The following is a 14,794-nucleotide window of genomic DNA, read 5'->3' on the forward strand; positions in this document are numbered from 1 at the left end:
CATTTGATTAATTATGATTACTAAAGAACACATAAATGGGAAATAGAATTATCACCTTATGTGACATCAACTATGATTACTTTTGGGATTAAAAGACTTTATTTCACATAAATAAGCAAATATGACATGTTTAAGTAGAAGTTAGAACAATAAATAGGGTTTTTGCGCAAAATTGGCTTCATCCTTTCCGGTTATATTATTATTCGTACAAATAAAGGAACAAACACTTGGATTACATTAGATACGAGTATGTTTGTGAATTTATAGCTTAATATGACATAGATGTGATAAGTAGATAATTTAGAACATTATTCACAAACACTTAGTCACCAAAATTCGCAAACACTTACGCATCAAAATTCACAAACAATTAGGTACCAAATTCACCAAAATTGGCCTAATTCACTTTAAAAATTCACATACTCGTATATGATGTAAACCAAATTTAAAATTAACATGATATTTAAGATATACAATATTATTACTTTCAAAATTAAAGTAATTACATAGTATATCAAATAAAATACAACATTACAAATTTAATATAAAAAAAACAATCAAATTAGGGTACTAGTTTGGTGGCTAGTGGGATGATAATTAAGAGTGGTGCTTAGTGGGATCGTTGTAAGCTTCGCTGAAAGGAAGCAGGTCAGCCGACGAAGTCGATGGTTAGAGTTGCACCAACCAGCACTCGGTACAAGGGAGATTGGAAGTTAGAGAGTGATGGTAACTTGGTGATGGTGGGTTTTGTGATGTCCGACATCACGCGGAACAAAACCCTCACAAAATCCGCACACAAATTATAGTCACTAAACAAGCATATTAATTAATAATCACATCGTTAATTAACTAAGAGAGGGAGAGAGAAAGGAAAGAGGATTATACCTTTGACACGTGCTTCGCTTTTTCCGAGATCTTACTTGAAAACGTTAAAACTCCGCAAACGCGCAAGCCTCCAACGGCTCTCGCCTTCGAGACCCGACCCGAACGGCCCGACCCCGAAGCTTATTTGGGCCTAGACCAAAAGTTCTGAAAGTATTAGAACGAAAGTGTTCTCGCTTATGGAGATCCTTTCAAGTCCACAACTCAAGTGCCCTTTTCCAATGCCAAATGATTGGTATTTATAGGAAAGGAGCCTGATGAGTGTCATTTATGGCACTCATTTGTTCTCTTTTAGGGTGATTTTAGATTGCTTTTATAGCTCTTTTCATTCCTTTTTCCTTAGTTTTGCTCTTTATTTCTTTAGTTTGCACTTTCCTTAGTTGATTTTCTATTTTCGTGTATTTCTTGGTTTATTTTGTTTTTTTCCCCTTTTATTTGTTTGTTTTCTTTCATTTTTAGGTTAAAATCGTTGTCCAAGGATTCCCGAGGTTTCTTCCCGAGTTTTGCATTGATTGGGATGCTTAGTGTCTTCCATTTGAAGCCCAAGTATGGAAATGTGCAAGTTTCAAGTTTCCTTAGGTTGTGCATTCAAGCCATGGGGCACCAATTTTGGTGTTGAACCCAGTGTCAAGGTGTTTAGAATCTGCCATGCTCCGTGTTCATTAAGCACACCAAGTAGAGCGCACGAGGAGCATCGAGTTGAAAGGGAAGAGAGCTGCCCTGCTCCTAGGTGCGGGCGCGCGCGACAATGGCGCGGCCGCGCCTGTTGTTCCCCCTGTTTCGTACCCTCGTTTGCGCGGCCGCTCATTTTCTTGAAGAAGTTCGCCCTTGTACTATATATAGATTTTTCTTCTATTTTAGAGAGGGAGGGGATTAAGAAATTCGTTAAAGAAGAATTTTAGAGAGAGAAACTCATGGTTGATGATTGATGATTGATAGGCTAAAGTCCTATCACCTAATAAAAAGAATAACTTAAAACCACTAACTAATAATAGATAGGGAAGTAGGGTCGAATCCACAGGGAAACAATGTTCTTCAATTCCTAACTAATTATTATAATCTAAACTATCAAGTAACCAAATTTGTTGCTATTAAAAGGGAATTAAACTACGAAGATTAAGAGAAGGGCCCGCCTTTTTTCAGGTACGCTTGTTTCCGGGCAGCCGCCCGATCGAGCCTATGGCCGCCCGATCGGGCCCGGCTTACTTTGGCCGAGGCTTGACCTTCACTTCTATTTCCTTGGGCTTCAAATTAGGAGGCCCAATCTCTCTTCTTAGTACATTGCTCGGACCAATTTCATGAACCGAGCCCGTAATCAGCGATACGATCGGTCTTGGGCTACGGTCAACGTTCATGATGTGCTTCAAGATCCAATATCTCGTGGTGGCCGGAAACCCATAGAAAATACCGAAAAATTTGGGAAAATCCTACAAAACAAATGCCAACTCTACAAAACAATAGAAACCGCACATTAGTACCAAAAATAGCTCCGAAGAGCTCAAATATGCATGTAAATGACCGTAGGACGAGGGATAAAATAACATATTAAACATGAATATCAAACTCCCCCAATCCAAACCCTTGATTGTCCCTAAGCAAGGCAATGAATCAAAATAAACCATTGCTTCACCCCGAATCACATCAAAAATCCACAACATAACTCAAGGCCAATCCGACAAACATGCATCAAAATCAATCACTCAAATCCATCCGAATTCCTATCTTCCCGAACAATTGTCAAGTAGAGCAAACCACAAGAGCATATAGAATTCAAGACTAGTGCTCACACACTCGACTCTCATTTATGTGGCGAATAAAGAATGTACTCGATCACTCTCCAACCACCCCTTTATTGTGAACAATGCCCTCCCAAACTCACAACACTCGTGTGTTTAAAGAGATAGCACTCAACCTAGATAGTCGACTCGGAATACATCAAGTCATCCTTCGCATTGATAAACAACTACTTTCACATCTACACAATTCTATGAACAAAGGTTGGAAGGTCTTTAAAGCTTGTAATGTAAGGCTAGGGTAAAGGGTAGGAAAATTTGGGAAAATGTGAGGGCAAAGCCATGTTTAAAAGTCGGCCAAATCCTAATAAAACCAAGGTAAAAAACAATGACCAAATCATCTCCAACACAACTCAACTCCACAAAAATTCACCAAACAATCAAATTGATATCTCACATAACCACCATCACTTACAAATTCACTCATAAAAAAAAAATATGATATTAAAGAATTAGAGTGAATAAACAAACTTTGAAATCAGTCTTTTTTTTCTTTCAAACTTGATACTTTTTTTTCTTTTCTTTTTTTTTTCTTTTCAAAGCAATAAAACTATACTAGAAAGCAATAAACTAACCTAGAAAGCATAAAAGGAGAAAAGGGCATATATACAAGATCATCTCCCCCAAGCCAAATCAAGCAATGTCCTCATTGAATTGGGAGTGTATCTAGGAGTAGCTACTCATCATCATCCTCATCCATCCTAGAATCACCACCAAGGCTAGAGCTTGACCCTCCACCGACACCTCCATAACCCGAACCACCTGCAAAGTAGTTAGGATCCACATTCCCCCCAATCCCACCAAAAGGAACATCGATCCCATAACCATGGACAGAAGAATAGTCCACATAGCTACCAAAGGCACCGGGTGTCAAATATCCTCCTTGTAGATATTGAAACCAGTCGGGAACAAGAGCCTCGGGGGGGGGGGGGGAGGGGGATAGCCCCTTGGTGTGCATAGTCATCATACATGGGGTATAAACCCCTCCCTAGGTTTCTCTCCACATACCCAACCTATCTATCTAAAGAACCTACTCTAGGGTCAAGGTTTTGAACCAAACCCTGTACCCTTCCTTGCCCCTTCTCGATCCTATCTAGTTGGCTCCTAAAGCCGAGAAGTCATAAGGTGCATTGGGATCAATGTTATAGTCAACGGAAGAGGTCGGGATATCATGCAAGTAGGGTTGGGATTGTGGAGGAGGTTGGAATTTGGGTTGTGGTTGAGGTGGTGAGTGGTGAGCCTCTCTAGCTTCTCCTTGGTTACCTAGTTCAAATGTGTAGGTGGACTTACCTTTATCGAACTTGGTCAAGTTTGGGTTAGGCAATGTGAAGGCTTAATCCCTCCTACCCGAATCCCTATGAATTATCCACCACATCTCATTGGGTTGAGTTACACTATGGGTAATTTGGACCCAATTGAGGCTTCCTAAGTAAGGTAGGTCCGTGAGGGTAGGGCCATCTACTCTCCTATGGTTTTTGGGTGTAAAACCCATCAATTTAACCGCAATGTGGGTGACTAACCCACCAAAGTAGATAGGGGTCCTAGCTCTAGCGGCCTCGGCCGCCTTAACACTTCGTTTGAAGTGTTGGGCCATCCTAAGTGGGATGTTTAACTTCTCACTCCTAGGTATCATGTAGGTGGCCAATAATTCTAGCTTATCCCTCCTCACATTTGCCGGTTCATGCCTCCCGAAAATGGTGAGGCCAACAAACCTTTGCCAAAATTTTGGCACGAGATGTTGAATCCAAGTTCCCTTGGCATGTTGGAGGTTCTCTAACACATTCCCCGTCAAAGCTAAGTAAACATCGACACAATAATCCCTAGGTGGTTCCATAGGCCTATCAAATTTCAATTCAAAAATCTTGCCAAAATCTTTCAAAGACATTCTCACATCGTTATTAAGCAATCGAAATTATACATGAAAACAATTGCACTAGAATTAATCAAGTTAAAAGTAGATATGAATTCCATAGTTAAATAGTCATAAGTATCGTAATGCAAGTTAAACAAACCACTCATGCCAATTCCCTTAAACAACTTTTCAACTTGTTTATCAATTCCTAACCTAGTCAACATAGGGTGATGAACAAAACGGGTAGGAATTACCTGCCTCGAGATGAGGTTGAGCATCCTTGCCTTTTGATCCTCACTTGTGACCACCACCTCGCTCCATCCCGGAATTTAAAGCTCCAGGTCGACCGTTGGTGTCGGTTGTTGTCTAGATTGCTCATCCCTTCGAGTCCTTGATCTTTTTGAGGCCATTGGAGATGATTTCTTTAGAAATTTGAAGTTTTCTCTCTCTAGGGTTTTCTTAGAATATGAGAAAAACAAGTGAAAATTAGATGGAGAATGCAGAAGAAGGTGAGAGGATGAAGAATATGTGAAATTTTTTGAGTTTTGATAGGAGAATTTGAGAAGATCTTGATGAGAAAGTGAGTATGAAGGTTTGAGAATGGAGTTTAGAGATAGAAAGTATAAGTGAAGAAGATGAAATAAAGAATAAAGTGAAAAGAAAAAGAGAAGAAGGGGGGTTAAGACTCTGGATAAATAGGCGCGCCCGATCGGGCGCGAGTAGAAACGAATTTTTGCTCGATCTTCTTGCCCAATCGGGCGAGCTTCGCCCGGAAAATCTTTTTCTATCACTCAATTTCTCCAATTTTGCACTCGATCGGGCGCCTTCGCCCGATCGAGCGAATTTCCCTTCTAAATCAACCTTCACTTGCGCGCCCGATCGGGCGAATTAAAGGTTCCAAAAAGTGTCGCTTGCGCGCCTGATCGGGGCTCCTTGCCCGATGGGCGATTTCTAGGACGAAAATGTACCATACTCTCGCGCCCGATCGGGCGAGATCCTCCCGATCGGGCCGCTGCCCAGATTTGGGGTACGCTTTTTGCACTTTTTTCTCTCTAAGTCCCCTTTCTTGATAACTCGAAACCTGTACAAAAACATTTTAAAAGGGTGAAATTGCACTCTTCTCACCTCTCTAAATAAAAAAAAATTAAAAATAAAGAAAAGGTTAGTCTAGAAAGCAAGAAATACGGGTTGCCTCCCGCAAAGCTCTGGTTTAAAAGGTCCCGCACAACCAATATACTTAGCTCTAAGAAGAGAGCGGAGTTAGGTGGGTTTTCTCCACCACTCCAACGGTAGCTCCATCATGATACACCTTCAATCATTGATCATTTGCTTTGAACGCTTCACCCTTTTCATTCACTAGCTCAACCGAACCAAATTTGTTCACCTTAGGGACAGTGAAGGGACTCGAACACCTAGACTTTAGTTTCCTCGGAAAAGCTTCAATCTAGAATTAAAAAGTAGAACCTTGTCACCCGGTGCAAACTATCTTGGTAGGATCTTCTTGTCATGCCACTTTTTGGTCTTTTCCTTGTAGATTCGTGCACTATCATACGCCGACAATCTAAACTCATCCAACTCATTGAGTTGGAGAAGTCTTTTCTCTCCCGCGACCTTAGAATCCATGTTAAGCTCCTTGATTGCCCAAAAGGCTTTGTAATCCAACTCCACGGGAAGATGACATGCCTTACCGTACACTAGCCTATAAGGTGAGGTACCAATTGGTGTCTTGAATGCGGTTCGATACGCCCAAAGTGTGTCATCTACCTTCATACTCCAATACTTCCTTGACTTAGCTACTACCTTCTCTAGAATCGACTTGATTTCCCTATTAGAGACCTCAACTTGACCACTAGTTGATAACTAAGTCCGGTTTTATGATACACCCTATACTTCTTTAGGATGTTGTCCAATTGTCTTTCATGGAAGTGAGTACCTCCATTACTAATGATAGCTCATGGGACACCGAACCTTGGAAATATGGTCTTCTTGAAGAGCTTCATGACCACCTTGGCATCATTTGTTGGTGAAGCAATGGCCTCGACCCACTTAGACACATATGACACATAATCTACAGCCACGAGTATGTAACAATTCCCATTAGAAGATGGAAACGACCCCATATAGTCAATACCCCAAACATCAAATATCTTAACTTCAAGGATCCCAGTTTGAGGCATCTCTTGCCTCCTCAAAATATTGCCGGTCCTCTGGCAAGAATCACAAGACATGATAAATAACCGCGCATCCTTGAACATAGTAGGCCAAAAGAAGCCTGACTCGTTCAGCTTGGCCACGGTTCGAGGGGCCATGATGCCCACCATATGGAGAGTTATGGCAACGTTGTAAGATGTCGTTCACTTCCCATTCGGGGACACACCTGCAAAATAGTCCATCTGCACACTCACGAAACAAAAAAGGATCATCCCAAAAATAATATTTAACATCATGGAGAAACCTTTTCTTTTGTTGATAGGACATATCCGGAGGTAGTATATCGCCTACCAAATAATTGGCATAATTGGCATACCAAGGTCCTTGTGATACAACTGCAAGTAGATTATCGTCAGGAAGAGAATCATCAATAGGTGTACAATCCATACCTCCATAATACAAGATTATAGACAAGTGATCTGGAACTACATTCTCCGCTCCCTTCTTGTCTCTGATTTCAATATCAAAGTCTTGGAGTGTGAGTACCCAAAGAAGTTTGGGTTTGGTCTCTGACTTGGAAATGAGATATTTTAATGCTGCACGATCAGTAAAACCAATGATTTTAGAACCAACCAAGTATGATCTAAATTTCTCAAAGGCAAAAATTACTGCAAGAAACTCCTTCTCTGTAGTAGCCTAGTTTACTTGAGTCCCATCTAAAGTTTTACTAGCATAGTAAATAGCATCAAAAATGTTTTTCTTTCTTTGGCCGAGCACGACGCCCAAAGCATAGTCACTGGCATCACACATGATTTCGAATGGAAGATTCCAATCTGGAGCACATATGATATGAGCCGAAATCAAGGCTTTCTTAGTCCTGTTAAAAGACTCAAGACACTCATCAGTAAAATCAAAAGGAGCATCTTTAAGTAGAAGTTGGGTTAGTGGTTTTGCAATTTTAGAAATATCCTTGATAAAATGGCAGTAAAACCCCGCGTGACCAAGGAAACTCCTTACCCCTTTAACATTAAGCGGTGGGGGTAATTGCTCAATCACTTCTACCTTTGCTTTGTCTGCCTGTATACCTTGGTCAGAAACAATATGACCCAATACTACACCTTGTGTCACCATAAAGTGACACTTCTCCCAATTTAAGACCAAATTTCATTCTTCACATCTTTTCAAAACTTTAGCGAGGTTAGATAAACAATTATCAAATGAAGAACCGTAGACACTAAAATCATCCATAAAGACTTCAATAATTGACTCTATAAACTCAGAAAAGATGCTCATTATACAACGCTGAAAAGTAGCAGGTGCATTACATAATCCAAAGGGCATTCTACGATAAGCAAAAGTACCATAGGGACAAGTAAATGTTGTTTTCTCCTGATCATTAGGGTGAATTGGGATTTGAAAGAACCCCGAGTATCCATCCAAATAACAGAAAAAGTTATGGTTAGCCAATCTTTCCAACATTTGATCAATAAATGGGAGAGAGAAATGATCTTTTTTAGTGGCGGTGTTTAATCTACGATAATCAATGCACATCCGCCATCCTGTTACAGTTTTAGTGGGAATTAATTCATTCTTATCATTCTTTACTACTGTCATCCCACCCTGAATTAAATTTTCTACCTTACCATTCTCATCAGGGCTAAGTTGCTCATTTAATAGAGCATGCTCAATTTCATCCACCTCCTTGCTCCAAATATCAGCGTCACCTGCATCAAGTTCACAACATAGTTTTTCCTCTTAAGGATCTCGTGAGAGAACCTGAGGTAAGCTGTCATGGCATTTAAAATCAATGACATCAATACTATAACACTTCTCCTCTAACATAGGACCTTTCATAACTCTCTCTAAATTAAATGTAATATTATCATCACCAACAGAGAGAGTTAATTTTCCATTTTTCACATCAATTATGGCCCCTGCAGTATGAAGGAAGGGTCTTCCTAAAATAATAAGAATTTGCGTATCCTCAGCCATGTCTAAAACAACAAAATCAACAGGGATAAAAAATTCACCAACCCTAACAGGGACATCCTCTAAAATACCTAGGGGGTATTTAACAAAACAATATGCCATTTGTAGAGTAATATTAGTAACCTTTAAATCACCATATTAAGCTTTGAACACACAGACGATGGCATTACACTGAAACTGGCACCTAAATCACATAAAGCTTTATCAATAAGAACATTTCATATATGACAAGGTAGAGAAAAACTACCAGGATCCTCTAATTTTGGTGGAGATTTATTTTGTATTAAAGCACTACATTCTTCAGTGAAAGCTACAGTCTCAACCTCATTAAAGGCTCTCTTCCTAGTCAGTATGTCTTTCATGAATTTAGCATATGCAGGAACTAGAGTGATTAAATAAGTGAAAGGAACTATTACCTGTAGATTTTTGACGACCTCTAGGAACTTACCAAATTGCTTACCAACTTATTATTTAGATGTCTATTGGGAAATGGTAGTTAGATAGTAGGGCCTTGCACATCTCCACCCTTCTCCTGAGGTTTACCCTGCGAAGAAACATTAGAAGAGTTAGTTTTTTCCTGAAGCCCTACATGGTTACTACTATTAGCATTTGGTACAAGGGAATCAAGATTAGCAACAGGTTCATCCTCCTTCGGCATAGGAGGCCCATCATAATGTGAACCACTCCCTAGAGTAATTGCATTAGCATGATCTGTAGGATGAATTGGTTGCGATGGTAGAGTTCCCTGCTGGCGATTTTGTAGAGTAGAAGAAAGTTGCGCAATTTGATTATCAAAAATTTTATTATGGGCTATAATTGAATCAATCTGTGCATCTCTACTCTCCATATGCTTTTGCATGCTTGCTAACATCCCTCTAATTTCTGTCAAGGTAGGGTCAATAGATGGGGGAGTTTGTGATTGGTTTTTCTGGCCAGAATTAGGGTGGTAGTATTTCTGCTGTGGTGGTGGTTGTTGTGGAGGTGGGGGGTTTTGTATATTGGTGCTCCGGTACGGAAGATATGGATGGTTTCGAAGGCCAGGATTATAGGTGTTGGAGTAAGGTTATTTTGCCTATAGGTTTGAAAGGCATTAACTTGCTCAATAGAACTCCTAAACTCTTGCTCCCAATGTCCTACAATTCCACAATTTTCACAAAAAGCATCATTAGTATTATTGATAGCAGAAACATTAGCTACAGTATTAGGAGCAGTAGTAAGATTATCTAGTTTCTGGAAAATAGATGATAACTGAACCTGCAAAAAGGATACGAAATCAACACTATGTTTTCCTTTATTAGCAAACCCTCTAGGATTCCCGTATTGGGAATTATGAATTGCCATATCTTCAATAACTTGACCTGCATTTTCCACATTTAAATTCATAAACCTTCCACTGGCTGCACAATCTAGAATTGATCTAGATGAATTCCCAAGCCCATAGTAAAAAGCTTGAATTAACTGCCACTGTGCTAAATTATGGTGAGGACACTCTCTCTGCAGATCTTTGAATCTTTCCCAAGCCTCATATAAAGTTTCATTTGGCTCTTGGGCAAAGTTCTAAATTGCACTTCTCAACAAAGCTGTTCTCTCAATAAGGTAATATTTGTTATAAAAATTCAAAGCAAGTGTCTCCAGTCAGTTATACCAAGTGCAGTTCTATGCAAGCCCTTAAATCACAATTTAGCTTTTCCACATACAGAAAAGGGAAAGAGAATCTTCCTGATTTGGTCTTGGGTAACCCCAACTTGCCTGATGGTATTGCAATATTGGCAGAAATCTACAATGTGAAGATTAAATCTTCACCCTTGGCCCCACTGAATTGCTTCCTCTCTACCATCGTGATTAATTGAGGCTTGATCTCAAATTGCACTCCATCAAGGGCCGGAGTAGGAGTAAGGTGTGGAAACTTTGTCGGCGACGGCTGCAAATAATCACTGAGCTTGCGAGGTGGAGGAGGTGGTGGTGCCGTCATCTCTGATTCAGGTTGTGAAAAAGTTTTGAATCGCTAGAACAGATGGGGGTTCCAAAGGTGGATTACCTCTAGAAGTGTCTCGTATCTGCCTGTAAAAAATTCTTCTGTCTATGAAAAGATCGTTCGATTTCAGGGTCGAATGGAATGTAACCTGAACTAAAACCCCTAGGCATAAACACAGAACTAAACAAACAAATATGAGAAAGTTGTCTCAAAGAACTTGCGTTCTATGAGACAGGAGAAAATAATTTAGACTACAAAAACAATCAGAAATAAAAATAAAATCGATTCCCCGGCAACTGCGCCAAATTTTAATAGGCTAAAGTCGTATCACCTAATCAAAAGAATAACCTAAAACCAGTAACTAATAATAGATACGGAAGTAGGGTCAAATCCAAAGGGAAACAGTGTTCTTCTATTCCTAATTAATTATTATAATCTAAACTATCAAGTAACCAAATTTGTTGCTATCAAAAGGGAATTAAACTACGAAGATTAAGAAAAGGGATAAATCAATTAATAAAAGGCCTAGGGTCACAGGTTCACCAATAATTAATATTCCGGGATAATACATAACAATCAATAATTAACATTGCACATATAACATGATTAAAGGCTCTCACAATTTATTAATCAACATAAATCTAACAGGCTCTCACAAGTTACTAGATCTATGTTCCTATTGAAAATAGCCTTTAATATCAAATTAACATCTGCTCGATTCATCAATTCAATATTGCTATACTTTTACAATCAAATCACATCTGCTCGATTCATAATCTAGTTGTTAAGAATTAAAACAAATCAATAAGAAATCATCATGCAATATCAATAATCAATAATAACAAATTGTCCCTTCATATTAATTATGGATCCCCCAAAACCCTAGAATTAAACTACTCACACATAATTAAATCTAAACTAATCAAAGCAAAAAAAGAAGACATAATTAAGATCAAAGCAAGAAAATAAACAATAAATAGAGAAGAAAGAATACCGAAAGAAGGAAAATTGGAATTGCACTAAAAAAGTAGAATCTTGAGTTTAAGAATAAAACACCAACTAAAAAGCTCCCTATAGTTTTTCGTATAAGAGAAAGGATAATGAAAAAATGTAGTTAAGAAAGATTACAAAAGAGTATTAAGACTAAGCTCGACATATTAGCCAAATCGAACTTCCTAAATGGCTGCAAACACACGCGCCCGATCGGATCGGGCCCACCTTTTTTCAGGTACGCTTGTTTCTGGGCAGCCGCCCGATCAAGCCTATGGCCGCCTGATCGGGCCCAGCTTACTTTGGCTGAGGCTTGACCTTCACTTCTATTTCCTTGGGCTTCAAATGAGGAGGCCCAATCTCTCTTCTTGGTCCATTTCTCGGACCAATTTCACGAACCGATCCCTTAATCACCGATACGATCGGTCTTGGGCTACGATCAACGGTCATGATGTGCTCCAAGCTCCAATATCTCGTGGTGGCCGGAAACCCATAGAAATTACCGGCAAATCCGGGAAAATCCTACAAAACAAATGTCAACTCTACAAAACACTAGAAACCGCACATTAGTACCAAAAATAGCTCCGAATAGCTCAAATATGCATGTAAATGACCGTGGGACGAGGGATAAAATAACATATAAAACATGAATATCAATGATTGATGATTCTAAGCACATTTCCTTTGATTTCATCAAAGTTTGTAAGGATTGCTTTTACTTTAATGCAATCTTTAGCTTTTGATTTCAATTTTGTTGATTGTTCAAGTTTATTGATTAGTTGATTGAATTTGTTTGATTGAAATGCTGATGATGAATTTGTTGAATTGTTTAGTTTTGATCTTGACTTCTTCCATGGATTGTGAGTAGTTTACTTGCTGGGGATGTGGTGAAGCATGTTTGAGTGATGGATCATAGCTAATTGGGGGGTTTTTGATTGATTTAGCATTGTGATTAAATTGGTTGATTGATTTTGGTTATGTGTGTGATTAGTTAAACAGTAGCTAACTTAATTGTCATACTAGATTGCATTTTGTGCCTACATTGATACAGACCATTGATTTATATCTCGCATTTGTCGATTGAGCTTGGTTAGTGACGTTCCTAGTGATATGTCTATTTTATATAGTTTTTTACCCCTGTCCCTTGGTCATAATTAGTAGTGTTTTTGGCTCTTTAGAGCCACTTTTATTACTAATTTGTGTTTTCTAGTGTTTTCGTAGTTTTAATTGAGTTTTGTAGGGAATTGCACATTTGGAGCATTTTCCAGGGATTTTATGGAGCAACTATGAGCATTGGAGGAGCATTACCACTTTTCTTAGCCCAAGGCCGGTTAGAGTCATCGAACCGGTGATTAAGGGCTTGACATTTGAGATACTGAGGCGTTAGACCAAGTTTAAAAGCCTCAAAAGAGGAAATCCGGAGCCCAATCAAGAGTCCAAGAAGTGCCTAAGTGGCCTTGCCCGGCTCAAGGTCTCTGCCCGAAGGCGCGCCCGGCCCGGCGGGGCGAAAGAAGGAAGGGCGGTTCGGGCGCGAGAGATGCTTCAAGGCTGAAAAAAGGTGCGCCCGACCGGGCGCGTGTTTTGGAGGAGTGATTTTTGACAATTTTACTTAGTTTCTAATTAGGATTTTGAGGAGCTTTGTATAAATACGTTTTTAGTGTTTTTGGTACGATGGACCTCTTATCTTAGCTTTTCTCTCTCTACTTAGTTTAGATTAAACTTCTCTCTTGTTTTTCTCTCTTTACAACTTTGCAACCTTGCTTTTAATTCAGTCCATTATTTCCGTTAATTTTAGTAACGATTCCTTCTCTATTAATTTTCAGTAATTTAATTTCTTTATTTCATCATGACTTGTTTAATTGCTTCGATTTGTTTAGATTTAATTATGTGTGAGTAGTTTTCTTTCTAGGGTTGTGGGGATCCATAAATAATATGAAGGGATAATTTATTATTGTTGATTATCAATGTTAGATTGATTTCCTATTGAATGATTTAATGCTATGCAATTAGACTTGCGGAGGTTTAATATGTATGAGTTTAGCAATATTGATTCGAGATTTGAGAGATGAGAATTGATGTTTATGCTTAGTTTCAATAGGCAGGTAAATTTATAAATGTTTAAGTCAAGATTCGAGAGATGCGATTTAATACCGGTAGATTAATTCTGTGATTGTAATACGTAGCGAAAGCCCTTTATGATCTGATTAATTGATGCATTGTTGATTGATTGTTATGTTTTACCCTGGAGTATTATTTATTGGTGAACCTATGCCCTAGGTCTTTTATTCATTGATTTCTCTCTACCTTTAATCTTAGTAGTCTAGTTTCCATTCGATAATAATAATTTGTTACTTAATAATTTAGATTGCTTTAATTAATTAGGAATAGAAAGACTTTTTCGCAGTGGATTCGACCCTACTTCCCTATCTACTTTAGTTAGAGGATTTAGGTAATACTTTTGATTAGGTGATACGACTTTAATAGAAAGACTTGTTTTATTTATATTTCTAATTGTTTTTGTAGTATAGATTATTTTCCTTCATCCCAGAGAACGTTAGTTATTTGGGACATTTATCATATTTGCCGTCTAGTTCTTTATTTATGCCCAGGTGTTCCAGATCAGGTTACATCCCTTTCGATCTTGAGATTGAGCGTTCTTTTCAAAGACAAAAGAATTTGAACATGCAAATACTGGCAGGCTCTTGGGGTGATATTCTTAGGGACCCTCAATCTGATTCCACTGATTTGGAAGTTTCTTCAGAACCAGAATCAGAGATGACAGGAAATCCACCTAAAGAGCTCAGCGATTATTCGCAGCCTTCACTGATGGATTTTCCACATCTCAATCCTACTCCGGCTCTTGATGGAGTGCAATTCGAGATTAAACCCCAATTTATCACGATGATAGAAAGGAAGCAATTTAGTGGAACTAAGGGTGAAGACCCAAATCTTCATATTGTAGATTACTGTCAATATTGCAATACCATTAGGAAAGCTGGGGTCACACAAGACCAAATCAGGGAGATCCTTTTTCCTTTCCCTTTATGTGGAAAGGCTAAATTGTGGTTTAATGGTTTGAATAGAATTGCGCTTGGTATTACTAATTGGGAGACTCTTGTTTTGAATTTTTATAACAAATATTACCTTGTAGAGAGGACAACT

The 14,794-nt window shown here is 38.8% G+C and overlaps 1 non-coding gene across 1 annotated transcript; it reads left to right on the forward strand.

Moving 5' to 3' along the window:
- Positions 1-10,138: 10,138 nt before the first annotated feature.
- On the forward strand, positions 10,139-10,245 carry LOC145590409 (small nucleolar RNA R71). The gene has a single exon (XR_014102013.1). It is a non-coding gene; the product is annotated as a small nucleolar RNA R71 (small nucleolar RNA).
- The last annotated feature ends 4,549 nt before the right edge of the window (positions 10,246-14,794 follow it).

This window comes from Chenopodium album, chromosome 17, assembly GCF_948465745.1.
Source record: "Chenopodium album chromosome 17, dcCheAlbu1.1, whole genome shotgun sequence".
In the NCBI taxonomy this organism is placed as follows: Eukaryota; Viridiplantae; Streptophyta; class Magnoliopsida; order Caryophyllales; family Amaranthaceae; genus Chenopodium; species Chenopodium album.